Raw genomic sequence first — 7,036 nt, 5'->3', positions numbered from 1 at the left:
GGGAAAGGCTCCCTTTCCCAGGTCAGGAAGGGGGCGTGTTGGTGAAATTCTGACTGTTTCAAGCGGTCAGTAAAAAATTGACAAGTATACAAAGAAGGGAGAAGAGGCCCAAAAAGACAGGGTTCTCCTCTCTGAGTTGACAAAACCGGAATTGCTCAGCAGGAGGAGAAAATCTGGAATGGGACTTGAGGTTCTGAGTTTGGGGAGCCGTGCAGGACAGACCTGGGACCTGAGAGAGAAAGCTGTAGGCATAGACAGACATAGGTTTCAACCCATCCATAATAGAGTGCCCTCTGAAGGGCCATCCATTATGAAATGGGCTGTCAGGAAATAGAGAGTGAGCTCATTATCACAGGAGGTATGCAAGTGACTGCTGGAGGTCTCTGGTCACGGACGCTGCAGAAAGCATGCCTATCCTGGGGGACAGGAAGGTTGGTACTTTCTGGGTGCCCTCTAATTCCAACAATATGCTAAATCAGAGCTCGGGAATAGATACAGGAATTCATTTGCTCGTGTGTTCATTCATTTGACAAATATGTATTATGGTAGTGAGGCCCTGCCCTTGGGGTTTTATAGTCTGGTTGGGGGGGGGGGGTGGGAAGAAGCATGTATGAATCAAATAATCACAGATAAAGGTGAAATTACATCTTGGTAAGAGCAGCGGGGAAGCCGGGCAGGGGTCCAGAAATGACGAAGATGGTGCCTAGGACTTGGGCGGTGGCTGAGAGATGAGGGCCTTTTGGGCAGAGTGGGGCCTATTTCCTGATCCGGGAGAGATCAAGACCAGGGAGCCCTGAGGCCTGGGGGAGTCATCCCACCAGCTTCGTGATCCCCTCAGGGTTGTCCTCTCCCAGGGTGGAGGCTGGGGTAGGCCTCCTACTCCACAGACACATCCTGGGGGTAGGCCTCTGTTTCCACCTTTCCCTGGGCCTGCTCTTTCCTGAACCCTGGGTGTTGGGAAGGGCGGGGCAAAGCAGGCTGGCCCCATTTCCTGGATAAGGAAGCACAGAGAGGTCCAGGTATCTAGGCAAGGTCACACAGGCACGGGGCTGGGCCCGGAAGCTGGGTCTCCAGACCCCACTGGCCTTTCTCGCTGCCCACCCAGAGTGCCCGAGGGGTCCTCGGCCCAGCCCTGCTGATCCTCCAAGCACCACCCCCTCCAATAGAGTAGGAGAGCAGGGACAACATAGACTTCGCTGCATGCTGACCATGGTAGACCCTTACAGAGCCAACGCGCTCCTTCACTCAGTGCCAGGCAGGAGGCCAAGTCATTTGCATGTATTATTTCAGGTAGGGTGAGGCAGGGTCTTGTTACCCCCACCTTGCAGATGAAGCAGCTGGAGCTCAGAGAAGTGAAGTCACTCCCCGGAGGCCACATAGCAGGTCGGTGGCCTCTCTGGAAGTTTTTCTTTCCTCTCCAGCCTGGGAAGGTCGTGCGCTGTGTGCGTCTCTCTCTTAAACCCCGGGGTTTTGCTTATACAAATATCTGCTTCCTCTTCCTCCTCTGGCTCATGCAAAAAAGCCTCAGTTCTCCCGTTACCCTCACCTTTAGATGGACCCCTCCAACCAGAGACCCGAGACCAGCCCTGATGTGAATCCTGCTTCCCCCTCCTGAGAACACTGTAACCTTGTTCAAAAGTCCCAGGCGGGGAATCTGAAATGGCAGGTCCCGCCCCACCTTAGCCTCCGACTCGCCATGTGACCTTGAGCACCTGCCTCCCTGGGCCTCAGTGTCCCCATCTGCCCACTGGGAACTGGTTGTCTCAGACGGTGGTCCAGCACGGTACTGTGACTGTGCGGAGAAGCCCCCGTCCACCGCGTCACAGCCTCTTCCTCTGATAGCCCCTTATCTCTGGGAGCAGCTGTTTATTGGACCCTTCCTTGCCTCTGGCTCCCCGTGGCCCCTCTTCCCTCTGGGCTACTCTCACATACCTGACCACAGCCTCCAGGGGTGGGGCGCAGAGACATGGCCTCATAAAGATCTTGGTGATAACTCGGTTTCTAAACAGGTTTATGGCCTTGGAAGAGGAAAGGTTCTGGGCTGAGCTTTCGGTTGGAAGTGGATTGCTTAAGAGAGGCTGGTGGGCTGGCTTTCGACTTACCCAGACTGCAGCCCAAGGGCCTTGACTCACTCTGTGACCTTAGGTGAGGAGCTCTCTCTGAGCTATTTCTTTCTTTCTTTTTTAAATGTTTACTTTATTTTTGAGAGAGAGAGAGAGAGAGAGAGAGAGAGAGCAAGCAGGGGAGGGGCAGAGAGAGAGGGAGACAGAGAACCCGAAGCAGGCTCTGTGCTGACAGCAGAGAGCCTGCTGCGGGGCTTGAACCTCAGATCATGACCTGAGCAGAAGCTGGACGCTGAACCAACCGAGCCACCCAGCCTGAGCTATTTCTGAGGTGAAAGCAGGGATGGCCGTTCCTGCCCTGCCCACCTCCAGGGGGCAGATGTGAGGCTCACGGGTGGGTGCTGGGGCTCCTGCGACACGTCTTTTCCTTCTGCACCCCTCTCCCCACCTCCCCCTCCCGCACCTTTCCTCTCGTCCTCCAGAGGCTGGGGCGTCACCTGCTGGCACTGCGGGGTACTACCGGAAGGCTCACAGGCTGCCTGGTCTCCAACTTGACCTCCCTGCCAGACTCCCTGATTCTCCTCCTGCTCCCTGTGGGGAAGGAAGGCAGCCCTCCAGTACATCGCCACTTAGGGAGCAGAAAGGATGCTAGAACCTAAGGCCTAGGGGCAGAATCATCTGAAGGGGCAGCGCATCGGACCCTTTGTTCAAAGGAGATACAGCAGCCAGGGAAGGAAAGGAAGGTCACTCCGTGAGTCAGTGGTTAAGCATGGACTGGGGCCCACAAGTCCTAACTCCCTATAGGGTGCATTCCCACAGTCTCTATTTACGATTCAGTGCCGGAGGGAGGGCAGCCAGTCCATAGTCAACTCCAACAGCCTCCATACTAGCCCCCTGCTGTCGCCTTTGTTAGCCCATCCTTCACAGTGCACTACAGTGACCTGATCTTATCAGTCCCTGTTTAAAATCGTGCACTGGCCCTCCTGACCTCAAGACAAAACCCACAAGACCCTGAGGCCTGGCCGCTGGCTTCCTCTCCAGGCTCTACCCCGCCATGTCCCCTCTGTGTCTCAACCATTCTTTTCTTTCTGTTCAAACACACCAAGTTCTTTTTGGCTTCCAAGTTTTTGCATATGCTGTTCCCTCTACCTAGAACACTGTTCCCACTCTTGTGGTGTGTGTGGCCTCTTAACCTCAGGCTTCAGTTGAAGTATTTCTTTCCCAGAGAAGCCTTAATCTGCCTAGACAAAAGCCCCCACCCTTATTCTTCATCTTTTTCATCACACTGATCACAATATGATATCACTGATTTGTGGTTTCCTTGGTGTTTGCTTGTGAGCCCTATGAGGGTGGGGCCCATAGTAGGTGCTCAATTAATTTCTACTGTATGGATAAATGGTAAGAGGGACAGCAGAGCCTGGGGGTCAGACTCTGCCCGGTTCTTGCTATGTGCCCTCCTGCAGGTTTCGGCCTTCTCTGGGACCCAGTGTGTCCAGTGAGGGGGACATATGTGTCCTCTGAGGGCCCTGTTGTTCTGACGATCCTCAAACCATCTGTGTGTGCCAGGGCACACTCTTGATTTCTGGGGCACTGAGACTGAGGTCAGCTGGAGCCTGGGAGAGGCCGAGCGAGGTAGGCAGGGTCCCAAAGCCCTATCTCCAGGGACCCTGTCAGGCTTTGGTGGCTATAGTCTGGCCCAGTGAGGGCAGCACACAGTGTATTGAGTCCTTTAAGTGCATCACAGATTGCGACAGTCTTTCAAATCATTCCCGAGGAATCTAGGGTGGGAGTGTGGCCCAAAGTCCCCCACTTGGTTCTTCTGCCCAACCAGCCAGCCACTATGTCGAGTGTCCAGGAGGGGAAGAGGCCTTTCCCAATGTACCCCGATTCTGGCTCCCCAGCTGCAGGTACCAGGATCTACCTGCTCAGTGCATGCAGAGTGGAAGGACACCGAGCTGGGGGTCAGGAGTCCCGCGTTCCAGGACCTTTCTCTCTCAGCTAACCTCGGGCAAGTCTTCTCCACTCTCTGGACCTCGGTGTCCATGCCTGTACTATGGATGCACTCTTAGGACACTTCAGGCCCTGACATCCAAGATGACTGTGCCGATGCCTGTGCTGTGTGTGCTGCTTCCTCACCCTGGGCCTGGGGAGCCTGGGAGGGGGGCAGCGCTGGGAGCGTGGGAGAGCCAGATGCGGTGGCTGCTGGCCCTGCCTGAGTGAGTGCTGAGCTGGCCTACTGGGAATTCTCCCACTCAGGCGCCCTTTCCGGGCCCCTCCTCCCCCTGCCCCACTGAGAGCTGTGGCTTCCGGCTCTGACAAGCGTGGGTGGGGGTCTGGGGAGGGGGGTTCAGTTCAGCCTGGTTCCCTCCTTCAGGGAAGAGCTTGGGCCTGAATCTAGACAAAAAGCATCCCTTCCCGTCCTGGTCTTATGCATTACAAAGCCTTGCTCAGTCAACTTTCCAGCCCTGGCCTCAGTCATCTGGGCTGTAAAATGAGCATTTGGATGGGCTGCCCTGCGGCCCTGGTGATGGACTTCTGCGACGGCGGCTCCCGGAAGAGACGCCGGAGAATCGTTACCTTTAGTGGGGCTTTCTCGCTCTGCTCTAGTCCTTGCATAGACACCTGGTGCGGCACTCATGCAGGCCCCTCAACGACTCTGCGAGGTAGGCACATGTATCCCCATTTTACAGCCGAAAACACTGAGGCTCAGAGAGCTTGGGTAATTTAATTTGCCCAGGGTCACACAGCTAGCAAGTGGTAGAGCTGGGTTGGACCTTCCAGTGTCAGAGCTCAGGCTCTTAATCCTTGAGCGTGACCCTGTGCAGTGGAGGGGGGAGAAGTGCTGAGCCCCAGACCCAGAGCTTCCTTCTCCCTCTGTATCCTGCTCACTTCACCTGAGGCAGGATTCCCCTCACTCCATGCTCTGCCTGCCCACTGTGGGCCCAGCCTTTCCACATCAGTGTTGTCCCAGGCTAGACGGGGCTCCCAGCATCTGGGCAGCTGGGAGACTATTCATGGCCGGTCTTGTCCCTGGTGGGGCCGGGGGGCTGTGCTGACTACCCCAGCTTGAAAGTGCTACACTGCTCAAAGGTACTGCCCACTGCCCACCCCTTCAGAGCACACAGGGGAAACTGAGGCCCAGAGAAGGACCGGCTCGGCTCAGGAGCACACAGTGATGGGCTGCAGCTGGAACGAGGGAAACTCAATATTTCCTTAACACTTCCAGACGCTGTACTGAGTCCTTTAAGTGCATTACAAATTGCAACAGTCTTTCAAATCATTCCTCAAATGAGCTCTATTTGCCAGAGGAAGAAACTGAGGCTCAGGAGTTTAAACAACTGGCTCAAGATTGCGCAGCTGGGAATTGCAGAAGCTGAGGTCTGAACCCAGTTCTGTCTCTGGCTCTAGAGCCTGCCCTGTCAATCATGACTCTTCTGCCTCAATGGTCCAGCCCTTGGGGAGTGCCCTGTGGTGTTCCGTGTGGCTCTGGTCCCCCAGCCCCATCTCAGCTGAGAGGAGGCACAGCAGCCCTGGTGCCTGCCAAGGGTTAATGGTGGTAGGGGCTAAATGATTCCAGATGGGCCAGCCGGACGGCTGGGCTGGCCGGAAACCGGCCGCCGCCAGCTTCCCGGGGGAGCCACCACCAGCCACCCCCTCCCCTCTGTGTTGCATCTCTGGCCCCCAGCTGTCCCCTTGCTCTGGGGCCCACCAGCCTCCTCTCCCTAGCCAGAGTCCAACCTAAGACACTTGTAAACAGAGCATCCCAACCGCCTTCCAGCACAAGGAGTTCAACCCCGTTATGTACAAATGGGGAAACTGAGGCTCAGAGAGGCAAAGGTATCTCTCCAAGGCCACAAATCAAGTCCATATCTGGGTCTCCTCATTCCCAGACTTGTTGGGGGGGGGCGGAATTAGGGGTTGAAATGCCTCTTTGCTCCCCGAACCCCACCCCCCCAAAACTGTCTGGTCCCAGCAGAGAAGCCAAGGCTTTGGAGGTGAGTGGCCAAGTCAAAGCTCAGAGTTGTAAGGACTCGTAGGGTCTCCAGGCATAAGAAATCCCAGTGTAGGCCTGACCCTGTGGTCTTTGGAGTCCCCCTCTCATCCCCTAGGGCCCCAGTGCTATCAAGCTAGGCCAGGCCCCTCTCTTCGGAGTCTCTCACGGCCTGCACACTATGGCTTAGGACTCATCTGAGAACTCTTCTCCCTCTGTGCGGCCCAGCCCAGATGCTCAGATGTTGGGCAATCTCCACTTAGATAAGACCAAGAAATGACCTCAAGATATGCTATTGTGGTTGGCATGAAATCCCAGCTTGGGCAAACACTCCTGCCCCATGAAGAGAGGACCCCAGAAGAAGGGGGTAGACAGAGGTGCGGAGAGTAGGAAGGAAGGAGCCCCGGGCAGAGTCAGACTCTACCTGTGTGACCCGACCCGGGACACCTTTCTTTTCCCCTTTTGGGACTTAGTTTCCCCAATGTATACAGTGTTGGGGCAGAGGATGACTCAACTAAACTCCCTAAACTCTTTAATTTTTATTTTTTTAACTTTTAAGCAATTTTTATGTATTTATTTTGAGAGAGAGAGAGCAAGTGAGCAGGGGAGGAGGGGCAGAGAGAGGAGGAGAGAGAATCCCAAGCAGGCTCCGTGATGACACATGTGGGGCTGGAGTCCACGAACCACGAGATCATGACCTGAGCTGAAATCAAGAGTTGGACGCTCAGCTGACTAAGCCACCCAGTCGCCCCCCCTAAAGCCCTTTAAAATGATGTCCTCGGGCATCTAAGAGCCAGGAGTCTGTGACTAGAGACGTCTTGTGGTCTGAGGAAATGAGGGTGGACTAAGTAGGGGGAGCCAGAGATCCAGAGATCCACCCAGGTTTTGGAGGGGCCTTGGCAGACCCTAGTAGGGAAGGGAGGGCAAGAAGCTGGACATGGAACATGAGCAGGTACTCGAAAATGCCTGTTGACTGCATGAG

The sequence above is a fragment of the Panthera onca genome, chromosome A1, assembly GCF_046562875.1.
Source record: "Panthera onca isolate mPanOnc1 chromosome A1, mPanOnc1 haplotype 2, whole genome shotgun sequence".
NCBI classification, from domain to species: Eukaryota; Metazoa; Chordata; class Mammalia; order Carnivora; family Felidae; genus Panthera; species Panthera onca.
Note: the sequence above shows the minus strand (reverse complement) of the source record.